At 40.9% G+C, this 18,000-nt stretch overlaps 1 protein-coding gene across 3 annotated transcripts in view; it reads left to right on the forward strand.

The window, feature by feature from the left end:
* Window positions 1-18,000, forward strand: part of adgrl3.1 (adhesion G protein-coupled receptor L3.1) — a 587,214-nt gene that overhangs the window by 110,469 nt on the left and 458,745 nt on the right. The window lies entirely within an intron of this gene.

Consider the following 18,000-nt stretch of genomic DNA (forward strand, 5'->3'; position numbering starts at 1 on the left):
GGTTGAAAAGGTTAGGACTTTATTCCCTGGAGTGCAGAAGAATGAGGGGAGATTTGATAGAGGTATATAAAATTATGATGGATATAGATAGAGTGAATGCAAGCAGGCTTTTTCCACTGAGGCAAGGGGAGAAAAAAACCAGAGGACATGGGTTAAGGGTGAGGGGGGAAAGTTTAAAGGGAACATTATGAGAGGCTTCTTCACACAGGGAGTGGTGGGAGTATGGAATGAGCTGCCAGACGAGGTGGTAAATGCGGGTTCTTTTTTAACATTTAAGAATAAATTAGACAGATACATGGATGGGAGGTGAATGGAGGGAAATGGTCCGTGTGCAGGTCAGTGGGACTAGGCAGAAAATCGTTCGGCACAGCCAAGAAGGGCCAAAAGGCCTGTTTCTGTGCTGTAGTTTTTCTATGGTTTTCTATGGTTTTTTCTATCCAAGGTTGGGTTTGAACCCAGGTCTCTGATGCTGTGAAATAGTGGTTTTACTATTAACAGCGCAGCGCTACAGCAAGTTAAGGATAAAAGCAGGGTGGCTCTCAATCACTATTAAGTACCCTGATCTAGCTATTCCTCAGCTCTTGCAGATTATATGTGAAGTTAACGTCATGCTGTGGAAGACTGAATGCTGTATTAATAAGTGCCTTCTGTAAGACTGGCACTTGCTGTTCACAAATCTTGCTTGCTATTCTGATAATGATTCTTTGTAGATGTTTACCACAGAGAATTGTTGAGCCATCTTTTACCATTTATATTTTCAATGTCAATGGGCAGAATGGAGTTTTCAGCTCTGGGTGCAATGTGGAGTTTTTGTGACAACTCCCGACTGACTGATGATGCTTGTAAATGAATCCATGTGTACACAGTGAACAATAGACTACTTCTGAAATAAATAAGGACATAAATGTATTACATGAAGGCTTCTGATCAAAGATCCCCAAACTCTAATCCTGCCTTAATTGAAAGTCTGCTAGGCTTTGTCTTTGATCAGAGCATTAGAAAATGGAGCTGGAGAAGACGAAAGACCTTTGAGTCTGCTCTCTCTCTCAATAAGGTCGTGGCTGATGCTGTGTCTCAGTTCCCAATTGACATTCAATCCTACATTCTCGAACTCCCCTAGTGTCCAAAAACCTATTAATCTTGCCCTTCAGCTCACACAGTACATCTGTGGCCTTTGGGGGAGAGAATTCCAAAGATTTGCCCTCCTCTGAGTAAAGTAATTTCTGCTCATTGGCTCAAAGTGACCAATCCTTTAACTTGAAGCCATGTATTCCAGTTACAAAGTTTTCAAGCTCTGAATCTTCTGAACTGTAGTGCTTATTAGGAGCCAGTCTTATTTGATCTATCCTGAGTCTGCTCAAATTGGTAATCGATCTGGTCAACCTCTGTTGCACTAAGTTCTGGGCAAGCATGCCAATCTTAGATATGGAGATGAAACTGCACAGTCTGCATCTGCAGCAGATTCAGATTAGTTTATTACCATTTACGTCATGGTGCAATGAGCTTCTTTACCAACGTGAGGCTCTTAAAGAAAACAGTACGCACGCCAATTATAAATACAACAATAAAGATAGCAATGGATGCAAAAAATGACGCAAAGATAGGCGTGCAGACTGAAGTGATAATAATGGACTGACAGAGGTAGAGCTAAAGTATCAAACAGAAGATGGCAGCTTCACTGGGAATGGAATATAAAGTCTGATAGCAGTGGGGAAGAAGCTGTTCTTGAGCCTGGTTTTGTGGGCTTGCAAACAAACATGGTCAACAAATCATCTGCCTTCCTTTAACGCAAGGGTTCCCAACCTTTTTTTATGCCATGGACTCCTACCATGGTGTCCGTGGTCCCCAGGTTGGAAAGCGTAATAATTGCTCTACCTTTATATTTACTTTATAGACTTTGGGAACAAGCTCACCAGGACAGATCACCCTGCATGAGTGCTCACCATGCATCACATTCAATGTATTCAGAAAGCAAAGCTTTTCACTCTATCTCCGTAATATGACAAATAATGAATCAATTACCAAAAACCAGAGCAATGGATGTAAGTGCACAGTGTTGCAGGACGAATGAGAACACTTCACACAGGCCCACTGGAGCTGTGACGTTGCTGCTTTCACTGCTGAAATACTCCTGTTTTTTGTCGTTTACCCAGTCATGATGTCTCAGCTGTAGCTCCCATCATTCAGAATTAAGATGCCTTTGAAGCAGTTTCCCAGCCTTTTCTATCCTTAAACTTCCATGATTTCTATCTTCCAGCTTCCTGGAATAATGTCATGTTTGATACATTTTGATTTATGTAGGGCTGCAGAAAATAGGCAAAGTCCATAATGAATAATTAGCCTCTGTTTTTGCCATGGAAAATGACATAAGGAGTTCAGAACTAGGAAAAGTAAATGGGGAAGTCTTGATGATATTCTGCATTACAGTCGAGCAGGTGCTGGATGTCTCGAAAGGGAAGAAGATAGACAGATCTCCAGGGTGTGACCAGATATATCCAAGGCCACTATGGGAGGTTAGAAAAGAAATTGCAGGAGCACTGGTTGAGATAGACACATCATCGTTAACCGCTTGTGAGGTGCCAGTGGACTGGAGGGTAGCATAAGTGGTGTCTTTATCTAAGAAGGGTGGAAAATAACCCCGTGGGAACGAAAATCTGCAGATGCTGGAAATTCAAGCAGCACACACAAAATGCTGGTGGAATGCAGCAGGCCAGGCAGCATCTATAGGAAGAAGTACAGTCGAGATTTCGGGCCGAGACCCTTTGTCAGGACAAAGCTGCCTGGCCTGCTGTGTTCCACCAGCATTTTGTGTGTGTTCTGTGGGAACTATAGATCAGTAAGTCTAATAGCTGTGGTAGGTAAGTTACTGGAGAAGATTCTGCAGGATAAGATTATTGTACATCTGGAAAGAAAGGGCTGATTAGGGGTAATCAGCATGGCTTTGTGCATGGGAGATCATGTCTTACAAATTTGCTTGATAAATCTTCTGACGTGACCAAAGAAGTTAGTGAGGGTAGGGCAATAGATATTTTTTATATGGACTTCAATGAGGTCTTTGAGGTTCCACATGGTAGGCTGCTCTGGAAGGCTAGATCACATGGAATTCAGGGAGATCTACACAATTGGCTTGATGGTAGAAAGCAGAGGGTGATGATAGAGGTTGCTACTCTGAACAGAGGCCCGTGACAGAAAGTGTGTCTCAGGGCTTGGTGCTGGGCCCATTGTTGCTTGTCATCTGTGGAAGTGGAATCACACATAGATAAGGTGGTGAAGGCTTTTGTCATGATGGCCGCCATTCTCTAAGTCAGAGCACTGACTGTATAAATTTGGTGGTCAGAATGCAGTTGTACAGGATGCTGGTGAGGCTGGTATTATGTCCGTTTTGGGTGCCCTGCCATAAGAAAGATGTTATTAACCTGCCAAAAAAAAAAGATTTACAAGGATACTACCAGGACTTAAGGAGCTGAGTTATTGGACAGGCCAAGGCTTTATGTCTTGCTGCATAGTAGACTGAGAGTTGATCCTCTAGAGGTATATAAAATTCATGAGGGATATAAAAAGGATGAATGTACTTTATCTTTTCCCCAGAATTGGTGAATTAAGACCTAGAAGGCACAGACTCAAGGTGAGAGAATAAATATTTTGGAGGAACTGAGGGGTGATTTTTTGCACAAAAGTTCAAAGTTAAAAATAAAATTATTTTTAAAATACATGTAGGTCACTGGATATTACACTGAGTTTTGTTTTCTTGCAGGCATTCACAGTGATGTGGAATGAGCCACCACAGGAAGTGGTTGAGGCTGGTGCATAACAATACTTAACAGACAGTTAGAGAGCCGGAGAGAGATAGAGAGATAGAGGTATGTTCTGGGAAGGTTCAGAAGGTTATGGCCAAAAACAAAAATGGGATTTGCTTCGAATAGACATCTTGGTTGGCAAGGAACAGATGGGCCAAAATAGCCTGTATAAACTCTGACTGGTCCATAATCAGCAATTTGGAAAGATCTGCACTAAGGTATTCATTTATCTACTAGTCTCTTGTCATGTGAGAGACTGGCTTTTAGGGGATCTATTGGCTTTTAGTTCTCTTTATTTCTTCCGTTCGTTCTCTTTAGCGGTATTAATTGCTCACCTTAATGATTCTGTTAATTGCTTTACATTCCTCTCTGAAATCCATTATTCCTGTTATGTTATTGAACTTTCTATGGTTAAAACTAAACATATAATGTTATTGTATCTTGCCATTATTCTTTTGACATGGTTTGAACTTTATGTTCCCACTGATAATCAAATAACATACAATATAGCAGTTACTCTTTTGTTCAATTGATTAATTATGTAAAAACCTAAACTAGACTTCGGAGTTGGACTTTTCAAAGCTATGATTGGTATCTTATGATGGCATAGAAAATGAGGCCTATTTGTTACATTTCCACTTTATCAAGATTTTCCAAATGTTTGTTAACCTATCAGTAAAAGTCTTGAGAGCACAGAAGGAGAAGTTGATTTTTTAAAAAGTTATATGTATGAAGGATATGAATTTTAATAAAAATTGAGTCAAAAAAATGTTGAAAAGGCACAAAAAATGCTTCTGTACAGATCCGAATGAAAAATGGAATATTGTGTGCAGTTTTGGTTGCCCCATTCCAGGACAAATGCAGTGGCTTGAAGGTTCAAAAGAGGTTTACCAGCATGCTCTCTGGACGAAAGGATATGGACTATATTGGAAAAGTTTAAGAAGCTACTGGAGTTTGGGGGATGCGGCTGAGAGGTGAACAGGTGGAAATTTATAAAAATTAGGGGAGGCATAAATCTTTTTTTCCTAGGGTAGAAATGTCAGATACTAGAATGTATAAGGTAAGATGAGAGGTGAATGTCAAAAGAAAAGTGTAGGACATGTTTTAACACAGTGGTAGGTGCCTGGAATGCACTGCTAAGGTAATGGTGGAATACAGATACAATAGTGGCATAAGAGAATTTTAAATACACATATGCAGGGAATGAAAGGATATTGATCACCCACAGGCCCAAGAGGGTTAGTTTAACTCAGCATCATGTTCAGCACAGACAAAGTGGGCCAAAAGGCCTGTTCCTCTGTGCTGTATGGGTTTGTGTTTTTGCTGTCAGAACCTGAGCTCAAATTCATTGAAAATGTAAAGACTGAGATTTAAACTGTTGATCTCTACTGACCAACAGTATCTGCGTTCCACCAACAACTAGAAAATCTCTATATCCCGCTTGACTGCACATGGTAATTTGTCGGAGGAGTGAAATTGCTATGGGTTTCCTGCTTCAGATTGCTGAGAATTGTATCGGTGACAAATAATTCTCTCCTGAGTATTTTGTTCTGCCTTTACTTTCCTGCAGTCAAGTACCAGAAGAATGCAAGGATTAAAAGCAAGAAGGCAGCCAAGATAGGAGATTTGATTGTGTGACATAGGACACTTCCGTGGTTCACAAGTGTACATGCTGGAAGGGATTTGTTAAAGATAGGAAATGGTTTACTTAAGATGAAGTAGTTGAAAGGATTAGCTCTGGTAACTATCACAAGGTATTGGTTGTTTGTCTTTTTGGGACAGGAATCTGGGATGCAAAAGGCCAGTTAGAAAATAGGCAGTTGCATCCAAATAAAATTTGCAGGGAACCATGAGACTGCAGATGCTAGAATTTGGATCAGTAATCAATTAGGAAGACAGTAGTTCCTATGCAGGATTTCAACCACAAACATGGACAATTCCTTTCGCCCGTAGATGCTGCTCAATTGTTGAGTTCCTCTAGCAGATCAGTCCTAAAACTGGAGGAAATAATTTAAGGTTATGTCCTAAGATGTAAGCAAAATTATGTAATAACGTACTTCCAAATATTGAATGTTTTGTGTGTTGGAAAAAATATTAGAGAAAAAATGATCTGCACAAAACAGTAGAAATTTGCTTGCTTAATTATGGAGCAGGAATGTTATCAGATCCTGCAATTCTTCGTCCCTTTGTCACCACCCTCTCCAGCACACTCTGTACCACACCACCACATACCCTCCAGCCCCCAACAATTTTACTTCCTCTACAACAGGGCTTCCCAACCTTTTCTGTGCCATGGACCCCTACCATGAACTGAGGGTTCCATGGACCCCGGGCTGGGAACCCCTGCTCTAGAGTGATGAGAACTGCTTTATTTCTCAACTTGATTAGACGTGCAATGGAGAGTGAATGTATACTCGCAAGTTATATGGTTACAAATATGATCATTGGAGATACTTTTCTGTTATAAATAACGCAGAAAACATTAATGATGCTTCCGATATTGGCATTGCTAGTCCTAATCATGGAGCATGGAAAGAGGCCACTTGCCTCAACACGTCAACACTGAGCACTGGGTAGTCGTCCATATTAATCCCATCTCCCAGCACTTGGCCCATAGCCTTTTCTGTCTGGGTGATTCATGTGCTCATTTAGGCACTTTTTTAATGCTGTCAGTGACTCTGCTTCTACCACTCTCTCAGAATGTGTATGCTAAATATTCACCACTCTCTGGGTGAAAAAATGGGGTCTCTCAGATCTCTACCCTAAATCTGCATTCCCAAGCTTTATTTGCATCTAAGTGGAAAAGTTCCCTGCAATCTATACTATCTATATCATGCATAAGTCATATTCCTCAATGATATATGAATCTGTATTATACATAAGTTCATATACTTTTCTTGACCACCTCCTCTCCAGGAAAAACAGACCAAGCCTCTCCACTCTCACTTCATAACTGAAACATTTTATCCCAGACACCATTCTAGTATAGGTTGGCAGATCCATATTGACTGCATTTAGGAGTAAATTGCACTGTGGTGATGACTAAAGACGTATACATACTAATTGGGATGAAAATACAAAGGCATTGATAGATCTAAGTTTAATTTTGCAGTACTGTATTTTGACAACTTTAGGGTCACTTTTACATTTTTAAAAACTTTTTGAATGATCCATTTTGGGTCTCCTTGTTTAATCACCCAGTAATTACTGCATTCCTGTGATTGTAGTGTTTATTAAACTTCATTGCAAAATGTACACTTTGCTCCTTTATGTTCATGGGTATTTCTTGCAATATTTTCTTTCCTGTGCAGAGAACTGGGCTTTTCAACAGGGGAAAAAATGCTTGTGTCCAATTAAATCAATTGTTTCCCTTTATGGTAGAAGTTCTGAAGAGATTTTGGTTCCTTTTTATTATGAGGCAGCCAATGTAATCGTCATTGGCTGTCAAATCCATGGAGTATGTTAAGAACAAGATCAGCTCCTGTTTATAATCTTGATGAAAGTCTTTGATTGTATCAATTGTGAAGCTTTGGGAAACTGAGGACCAGGTTTGGCTGGCTCTTGGAGATCAGTTAAGTACCTGAGGTTTCTTAATGATCAGATAACTGCTGCTGTTGTCTGTGATATCAACTCATCACCCAAAACACAGATATGTTTTTCCCCTCCTTTCCTGTGTTTATTCTTGCCTTTTTATTGAAGATTATCTCCCCACCAAAATTGGTATCAAACACAGGAATGATAAAAACGCTCTTTAATCTTCAACTCTGCATGAAGACTGGAGTTTCCAAGGTATTCGTTACTGATCTTCAGCATGCAGCTGGCTGGCTTCCTTGCTCCAGCTGTGAATGACCTTCAAATGCACTGAGTCTTTACGCACAAACTTACTGAACTGTAAGACTCTCACTTAGTGTTGAAGACTAAGATAAGGTGGTTTTGGTCTTTGTACAGGTCATCACTGAGAGACATACATTGGAGATGATTGGACATTCCAATTACCTCAGTAGCTACATCTCTGAAAATTGACAGTGAGATTTAACAAAGGAGTTTCTTTTGAAGAAATTTCATAAAAACATTTTAACTGACTTGTGTTCTTAAGGTTTAAAATGCAATTTTAGTCACTTTGGGGGAAATTAAAGGACCCTAAAATGGCTAGGGTAAACAATTACCAGTTCTGTGGAGGCCTCATTCATTATCTTTCAGATACATGGAGAGTTTCCACCATCATGTCAAGTGTGAAGATCATTGCTTCTCTGACAATATCTTTGCTGAAAGCAATATCAAAAGCATTGAGGCAGTAATTCTCATGCACTTCTCATGGGTTAGATATGTGTGGATGCCAAGTTCTCATCTTGTCTTAGTAACTTCTCTCTGTTCACCAACTATCAGAGATCCGACAGTGATTGGAAGAACTACCACAAAGTCACACTGAAGGCACATCCCAAGAAAAGGCTCATTTTCCTCAGGGGCTGGCTAGAGAAACCCATCAATTTGTCTCAATGGTGCCAATAATGAGACCAATAGATGCTATATTGGTGGCTATTTATTTATTTTAGTCCCACTGATTCTGTGTCATTGCAGAGAATTGTCGCCACACCTTAGAATATGAAAAACAGCCTTCTCTACACATTGCTGCCTTTGTAAAGCAGCCAACATAATCAAAGACCTTCTGTCTTCTGCCCACCAACACTCCTCGCTTCCCCCAAACAAAGACAATATCGGAGAGCAGATACAACAACCTGAAGCACGTATTACTAGTCTCAAGAGCATCTTCTATCAGAATATTGAATGGTTCTCTAGTACAATAAAATGGGCTTTTGACCTCACCATCTACCTCATCATGGCCTTGCACCGTATTGTTTGGATGCACTGCACATTCGCTGTCAATGTAAATACTGTATATTTACCATATGAGTACTCAGCGATTCAGGAACAGCTTCTTCCCTTCTGCCATCCGATTCCTAAATGGACATTGAATCACAGTATTTCTGTTTTTGCACTTTAAAAGAATCTATTCAATATACATAATTGATTTTAAAAATGCAAACACGAGGAAATCTGCAGATGCTGGAAATTCAAGCAACACACACAAAAAATTCTGGTGAACGCAGCAGGCCAGGCAGCATCTATAGGAAGAGGTACAGTCAACGTCTCATTATTTATTTATTTATTTATTTTTTTAAAAATTATTTTCTCTCATTGCTAGCATTGAACTGCTGCTGTTAAGTTAACAAATTTCACATCACATGCTGGTAATAATAAACCTGATTCTGATATATTCTGAATTCTGTTATTGCTTCTCCTTTGTACTACTTTAATCTACAAATGTGATGAAAATATCTGTCTGGATGGCATGCAAAACTGTTCTTCACTCTACCTCAGTGCATGACAGTAACAAACCAATTTATGGTAGTACAGTTTCATTTCATGTTTTTCTGCTTTGAAATTCCAACTGACATTTTTGGTAAATCCTGCATTTCCATTTTGTGGGAAGTTAATGGAACCTTGGAAGGACAGCAAAGTGGTAACTATACCAGTTTTCTGAAGGTCTCTTTCACTGCCTGATGGACAAGACCAATGGAATTTTGAGTTGAACATATTTAGGTATTTGTCTGATTAAAACAACTTTCTTAGCTGCCAGTGAACAGGCCAGTGATTGAAAACCAGCTTGTTGCTGTTTTAAGAGACATGCAATTGTATCAATTGCTGTGTGCCTTTCAAGAAACTTTGTGTTAGTTACTCTTGTGCAAGTTAAGTTTCAATGCCCCATCTCTCTGATTCTGTCACTGTATCAAAAGTGTGCAATGTTGGGAAACTGAACTGAAAGAACTGATTTTATTGTACGATCCTAAGGAATATGTTGGTATGTGCATGAGGAAAGAAAGTGGCTTTGATCAGTAAGGACCTTCACAATCGGGGATATGTCGCCTTCTTGTTACTATCTTTGCGGAGGAGGTACAGGAGCCTGAAGACTCTCACTCAACAATTCAGAAATAACTTCCCTACCTCTGCCATCACATTTTGAATTGTCCATGAGCATCACCTTGTTATTCCTTTTTTGCGCTATTTATTTCTGTGATTTATAGCAATTTTATACCTTTGCATTGTACTGCTTCCACAAAATATATTTCACCTTATTTTGGTCAGTGATAATAAATCTCATTCTTAATGTGGAAGCCTGCAAGCTTTAATTGTAACTGGTATCAAAGGCGTAGTTCAATGGATAGGGATTGGGAACAGCAAGCATGCCTGTCAGTTGAAATACAGTATTTTATGAGGTCAAATTTTACATGCAGGTGGCAACAAGGACCCCTTGTTACAGTTCTGAGAAAAGATTCAGGGTTTAGAAAACTGTGGAATTCTCAAGAGGACTAAGAAATATTTCAGACCAGTGGCAAAACAATGTGCTTTGAAGTTTAGTGATAATAGCGCAAAGCCTTGTTGCAGGGAGGTTGACCACGATGGATTTGCAGACACAGTTGCCTAGTCTGCTCTAAAGTACACCCCACATTCTTGCATTCATTAGAAGAGATGTATTGCAGAAATTTGTTAAAGTAGGTAACGTTTTGGGCTGAGACTCTTCGGCAGGACGGGAGAAAAAAGATGAGTAGATTTAAAAGTTGGGGGAGGGGAGAGAGAAACACAAGGTGAGAGGTGAAACCGGGAGGGGGAGGGGTGAAGTAAAGAGCTGGGAAGTTGATTGGTGAAAGAAATACAGGGCTGGAGAAGGGGGAATCTAATAGCAGAAGACAGAAGGCCATGGAAGAAAGAAAAGGGGGGAGGAGCACCAGAGGGAGGCAATGGGCAGGCAAGGACATAAAGTGAGAGAGGGAAAAGGGATGGGAAATGGTGAAGGGGGGTTGGGAGCATTACTGGAAGTTTGAGAAATTGATGTTTATGCCATCAGGTTGAAGGCTACCTAGACGGAATATTAGGTGTTGTTCCTCCAACCTGAGTGTGGCGCTCATCACAACAGTAGAGGAGGCCATGGATGGACATATCAGAAGGTGACTAGGAAGTGGAATTAAAATGGGTGCCCACTGGGAGATCCCACTTCTTCTGGCGGACAGAGCATAGGCTCTTGGCGAAGCAGTCTCCCAATCTACATCGGGTCTCATCGATTTCCAAGAGGCCACACCAAGAGCACCGGACACAGTATATGATCCCAACAGACTCACAGGTGAAGTGTCACCTCACCTGGAAGGACTGTTTGGGGTCTTGAATGGTAGTAAGAGAGGAGGTGTAGGGACAGGTGAAGCACTTGTTCCACTTGCAAGGATAGGTGTCAGGAGGGAAGTGAGTGGGGAGTGACGAATAGACAAGGGAGTTGCATAGGGAGCACTCCCTATGGAAAGCAGAAAGTGGGGGGTGGGGGAGAAAAGATGTGCTTGGTTGTGCGATCCTGTTGGAGATGGTGAAAGTTGCAGAGAATTATGCGTTGAGCGTGGAGGCTGGTGGGGTGGTAGGTGAGGACAAGAGAAACCCGATCCCTGGTAGGATGGCTGGAGATTAGGGTAAGAGCAAACATGCGTGAAATGGAAGAGGTGCATTTGAGGGTAGCGTTGATGGTGGAGGAAGGGAAGCACCCTTCTTTGAAAAAGGATGACTTCTCTTTTGTTCTGTAATGAAGAACCTCATCCTGAGAGCAGATGCGATGGAGACGGAGGAATTGAGAGAAGGGGATTGCATTTTTACAAGCAACAGGGTTGAAGAGGTATAGTCCAGGTAGCTGTGAGAGGCCATGGGTTTATAATAAACATCACTAGATAAGTTGTCTCTAGGAATGGAGATAGTGAAATCAAGAAGGGGGATGGAGGTTTCGGAAATGGAGCAGGTAAATTTGAGGGCAGGGTGGAAATTGGAAGCAAGGTTGATGAGCTTGGCTTGGAAGCAGGAACAATGCAGTTGTCACTGTGGCGTAGGAAAACTGGGATATGGACACCAGTGCAGGCGTGGAGCATAGACTTTTCCACGTAGCCTGCAAAAAGGCAGGCATAGCTTGGACCCACGCAAGTGCCCATGGCTGCACCTTTTGTTCGAAGGAAGTTCGAGGAGCCAAAGAAGAAATTATTGAGAGTGAGAACGTTGTGCTAGACGGGGGAGAGTGGTGGTGGAGGGAAACTTCTTGGGTCTGGTGTCCAGAAAGAAACTGAGAGTTGTATAGGGCTGGACATCCATAGTGAAAATAAGATGATCAGGGCCAGGAACCTTGAAATCATTGAAAAGGTCCAGAGCTTGTGAAGTGTCACCGATGTAGGTAGGAAGGGAGTGAACTTGGGGGGATAAGATAGGTATGCAGATAAGAGTTCAGTGGGGCAGGAACAAGCTGAAGCACTAGGTCTCCTGGACCAGCAGGTTTGTGGATCTTGGGCGGGAGGTAGAAACGGGAGTTGCGGGGTGCAGGAACTATGAAGTTGGTAGCAGTGGATAGGATTATCCCTGGAGTCAATAAGGTTGGTGATGGTGTGGGAGACAATGACCTGGTGCTCCTTAGTGGGATCCTATTCGAGGAGTAAGTAAGAGGAGGTGTCTGAGAGTTGGCGCTCTGCCTCTGCAAGGTAGAGGTCAGTTCGCCAGACTACTGCAGCACCTCCCTTATCTGTGGGTTTGATGGTGAGGTTAGGATTAGTGCAGAGGGAGTGGGGAGCAGAGCATTCAGAAGGGGTGAGGTTGGAATTGGAGAGAAATATTTCATGGTTGATCTCTGTCACTTGAAGGGGTCCCTGTAACCCAGAGATTTTTAAAGAGAATCCAGAAGTTTCATGGCCACTTTAATCTGAACTTGTAAGGCACTGCATGTTAGAAAATAAGTCAATGTTTTCTGATGTAGCAGAGATTCCCAAGAATGGTTCCAGAGATGAATGGTGTTGATTTATGTGAATAAACTGGAGGATTTGATATTCCTCTCTCTTTGGAGACATCTTATGGAGATAATTAAAATCATAAAGGGTCTAGAGCAGGTGTTCCCAACTTTTTTAATGCCGTGGACCAATACCATTAAGCAAGGGGTCCGTGGACCTCAGGTTGGGAACCCCTGGTCTGGAGAGTAGATGGAGAAACTGTTCTCACTGGTGGACAAACAAAGAAATAAAGGTGATAAGACAAGGGTGATTGGTTAAATATCCAAGAGATATTTATCCCTGGATGGTATTTAGCTCTTCATGACTAGCAATAAGCAATTAAAGTCTGATATCTAAGCGCTTCAGAGAGAAACTGAGTAAATACACAAAATGGCAAATGATGAAGCCAAAATGAACTCCTGCCTTGTGTTCCTATGATTTTAATTGATTAGTTGTATTTAAGTTCGTGATTGCCTGCCTGAGGTGTTTAATGGGTCATATTTTAGCTCTAGTTGATCAGGATGACATCCTATCCTACTGCAGTGTCAAGGGTCACTGGAAGAGTATTTGATTAGTATGCAGTGGTATAGCACTTATATAACGACGGTGAGATATACATGTCATTGGGCCATTAATGCCCTCCATTTTGCTGATGTACTAGGCTCTAATCCAGCACAACTGAACTTTTGATGACAAAGAGCACCACCTGGTTTTGCTAATCAGCCATGTACGTGCATAAATTACTGCAGTTTTGACGAGTGTAACCTGGCCCATTTTCACTCTGTCCTTAAGGTCAGATGGAATGTGCGAATTTGATCTAACAAAAGCTAGAGTGAGAAGCTGGCAGAATCTCAATCCACTTCCGCTTGCATGAATTTTCATTCCTGACTGTATCTTAAAGGAATAGAATTGTAATATGTACGTCATTGGCTTGTACGTTGTGTAGTGCTTGTCCTGGCAGCTAGGGCTGTCAGCAGCGTGGCGTATGTACGTATGCTACCCTTTAAGGACTCCAGTAACACTGACTTGTTATTTAACAGCACTCCATTTTTTTCATATTACGTGTTGATCTTGCTGACCAGTACAAAGTCTTAAACCTGATTTAGCTGGCACTTGCTTTCTTTGACCTTGAGTTTTAATGGCTTTATTCGTTGGGTGTTGCTGCTTCAGTTGATAATAATTGAAGGTACAAGATAACAAATGGCTCCATTCAATGTGCCAGTAAGCATTTGCTTTTACATCTGCATTGAATTTAAATCGTGATGCAATGGAATTGGAAAAAGATGATTAACTCCTCCCATCAGTATAATCCCAGGTGAGCAACAAAGGATACCAATGTTGCCGTAAAAGGCACAACAATCCCAATCAAACTGCTGAGCAGTAAGTGTGGAGGCCCAGTGCATGAACTGTTGCAGTTTTGACAAGCGCTGCCTCATTTAGCATTTGGAAGTTGTAAGTGGCAAACTGCATCTTGCAGGATTGAGGTATGAATGAGGTCTGTTCTTTGGCGGATGTATTTACACTTAAAATGTGTTCCTTTATTTTAACTTGATTTTTGCAACAGATAACTTAGTGATTGTATTTGAGCAGGCACAAAATGATTTAAATACTCTATATTATTTAACAGCAGTTAAATTTATCCCTGGATGGTATTTAGCTCTTCATGACTAGGTTAACTTCAATGTAACAGCGGAGGGAAAGAATGCAAACCATGCAAATTGTTATCATTAGGAAGATAATTAGGAAGATATCATCTTCCTATAGATGCTGCCTGGCCTGCTGCGTTCACCAGCAACTTTGATGTATGTTGCTTGAATTTTCTTCCTATAGATGCTGCCTGGCCTGCTGCGTTCACCAGCAACTTTGATGTATGTTGCTTGAATTTCCAGCATCTGCAGAATTCCTGTTGTTAAATTGTTATCATTCTTACTTACCAAGTTTATTTCTGCTAATATTCCCTTTTTGTTCATGACTTTATGACTGAGGAGTTCCATGTTTCCATCAATGGCTTGTTTCCTTCTGTCCATGGTTTAATATCAATTAAAGACTACCCCATTTTATTCTATTGTTTATTGTTGTCATAGGCATACATAGACAGGGTATAATTGAAATGAAAATTCAGCTTTCAGCAACACTGTACATGACAAGATGAGGACAAACAAGTTTAATCACCAACAAAATAAATATGATGACAGAAGTGCAAGATGAAGTGGTGCCAATCTGGCTGGCAAAGGGTGTATACTACACAAATATGTTCAGAGAGAGCATAGATCTGATTTTCTGTGTGACTTCATTTTTTTGCTTCCCATTGATACATCTTGCCCACTCGACCTGGGCATCTGGGACATCGAGGCACACTGATGCCACTAGGCCTTGTTTCCTGAGCAGAGCTAATCTGGAAAGTTGACCTTCTATACCTTCCCCAGTTTTTTTCATGCTGGAAATCGAATTATGGAGTGAAGCATTAAATGCATGTGTGAAATTTCAGCTGTGTTTAACACTAAGGATGCATACCTGTAAGTCTCTAGTCATGAAGCTGTGGACAAATAGAAAATATTTACTCAATCTGTTTGAGTCAAACTGATAATGAACATGGTTTCACCCCCCTCACCACCCCAGCCCTCCCTTCCACCCCCTCTTTTTCATCTCTCTCATTTGCTACAGCAAAGGGAACCAGTGGTAATTCTATGTCTGAGGTAGTTTGTCCCCATATTTTATACTTTTGATTTGGCACTTGTGTAGATGGTGAATGCCTTTTCTTGACCTCTAGGCTTATTGAAATGTGTTTGAGTCAAAGCAAAGGGAAGATGGGGTTGCAAAATCTTCTTTGGCTGATGATTTTTTTAAAAGATAACATGGCCTGAGTTGATAATATTTTTGTTGTACAAAATCGCTTTTCTCCCAAATATCATTAACCAATTAGCTGAGTATGGATTCTGCTAATCTATTGTGGATTTTGTTGCCAGACATAAAGTATAATGCTGCAGGCTGTTTTTAAAAATAACCTTGTTTAGTGAAGGTAACCAGATCTGCATATTTCTGACTCAGTTAGGGTTTGACTTTAATTTATTTGTGGCCCTTATTCTGGAACATTTATTATTTTGCTACTTCTCAGTGAATTCTAAAAGAAATTAGAGATGGTTCACACGGTGTTGCAGGGTGAGAGATTCAATGGCCAGTGACTGTAAAGTGGATGGAAATGATAAATTCAGAACGTCTGGAATTCACTGAACACTTTAACTTTGATTTGAGCTCTTCATTAAAACTAAGGAAGCAGAATTCACTTGGATGACGTGCTTGAATGCATCATTGTACGTGTTTGGTGCTAACAGCAAAGCCAATTACTTCAGTCTTTCAAAACCTATATGACTTTCATTGCATCTGTCAATGGAAGTGAATGCTTAACTTAGCAGTCGGTGAGCACAAATAAATCTTGTCTGTAACCAATTACCAGGATACTATAATCAAAACTATCCCAAGAACATTGCATAACCATGATGGGGTTTGGTGGTTCAAAGCTTCAAGTCAAGCTGACATGAGTTTCAGTTGAATGAGCTTGTGCTTTCTTTGACCTTCAGTGATTGCTGTCTGCTGGAGCTGTAAATAAGTCTGTGTGTTCAAGACAGTGCGTTTATTAAGTTATCTGAGTAATGACTCATCGCGTTTTAGCATTCATGGCCTCTGAGATGGTAAAGGTTTTGACTAAACCATTTTTAAGGTGCATTGACTTGAATTAAAGAAACTACTCATTATACATAAATTTACATTTTGCTGTGTTGGTTGAGAAAATACATTTTAACAGGTCTGTTAATTTTTAATTAACTGAGTGATAGCAAATTTCTATTTTTGTCCAGCCATCTGGAACTCTTGGTTGCTAGCCGCTTAAATGCCCTCACCATTCCTTCATTGACCTGTCTCCTTTGCCAGGATGAGGCTGGATGCAAACAGAAAGAGCAGCACCTCATATTCCGTCTAGGTAGTGTACAACCCACTGATAATGAACATTAAATCATCCAGTTTCACATAATCTGCTACCCCCCTGTCCCTTTCTTTCTGATCTTCCCTCTCCTACGTCCTTGTACTCCACCTCCCAGGTTCTTTCCACTCCCCCACCTATTCTACTTGCCTATTGTTCACACACTACTCCCCATTTGACCTTTCCCCCGCTGTGCCCATCTGCCCACTATACCTCCTTACTGGGTTTTGTTTCAGTTTCCTTCTCAGATCCCATCACCTATAGCCCTTTTGTTGCCTCCACTTAACCACCTCCCAGCCTCAATTGCTATTCTCCACCCTTCCATCCCCCATCAGACTCTGTTGCCTATCACCCTCCTTGTCCAGATCCACATATCACTTGACAGCTCTTGCCTCACCCCTCCCCTTCTCCTCTTTATACTGGCTGTCTCCTCAACCCTTTCAGTCCAGATGAATCAAACTCTTCAGAGCTCAGATGAGACTGTTCTTCATACTTTGTGATGTAGATTTTGGCCGGTTTTCAGTTAAAAGAAAGGCTGGCACGTTTCATCGATATAACTGTAGATCGATAAAAGTCAATTTAATGACCTTTCTTGGTGGGATCTAAAACAATATTTGATCTTCCAGCAACAGTTATTTAATAAAGGATTTTTGTGCAGTGACTGTGATGAAATGGGTGAGCAAATGCAGTATGAAGTTGCCCTCGTGTGCACTAGCCATCCTCAGTGGTGAAAGTGCTGAGATATGGGACCCAGCTCAGTGTATCAAGGGAACCAGCCTTCTCTAGTCTCTGTGTACTGCTGCATCAGTAAAGCAGCCAGCACAATCGAAGACCTCACTCACCGTGGAAATTCTCTCTTCTCTCCTTTTCCATTAGCAGAAGGTACAAAAGCTTGAAAGTGTGTACCAGCAACTCAAGGGCAGCTACTTACCTCACTATCATTAGACTATTAAGTAATTCCCTAGCACGATAAATTGACACTTGAACTATCAATCTACCGTGTAATGATCTTGCACCATGTTTCCCTGCATTGCACTTTACTGTAGCTTTTACATTTTATTCGCATTGTTATTGTTTTCACATGTTCTACCTCAATGCTCTGTGTAATGATCTGATGTGTATGAACAGGATGTAAGACATGTTTTTCACTGAGACTTGGCATATATGACGTAAAGATGCCTATTCCAATCCCAAATCTCCTTTGGTATCTGTATTCTACCAAGATTCAGTGATTCTGTATCAAGATTAAACTATATGTTATATTTAAGACAATGTTGATCATTTCATACTAATATTCTGAAGCTGGTAGTGGTTCTTAGTCCAACTAATTAGCATTTCTGCTTAGAGAAGAACAATTTATTTGACCAATTGAATGCTTAAACAGAGAACC

The sequence above is a fragment of the Mobula hypostoma genome, chromosome 5, assembly GCF_963921235.1.
Source record: "Mobula hypostoma chromosome 5, sMobHyp1.1, whole genome shotgun sequence".
Classification (NCBI taxonomy): Eukaryota; Metazoa; Chordata; class Chondrichthyes; order Myliobatiformes; family Myliobatidae; genus Mobula; species Mobula hypostoma.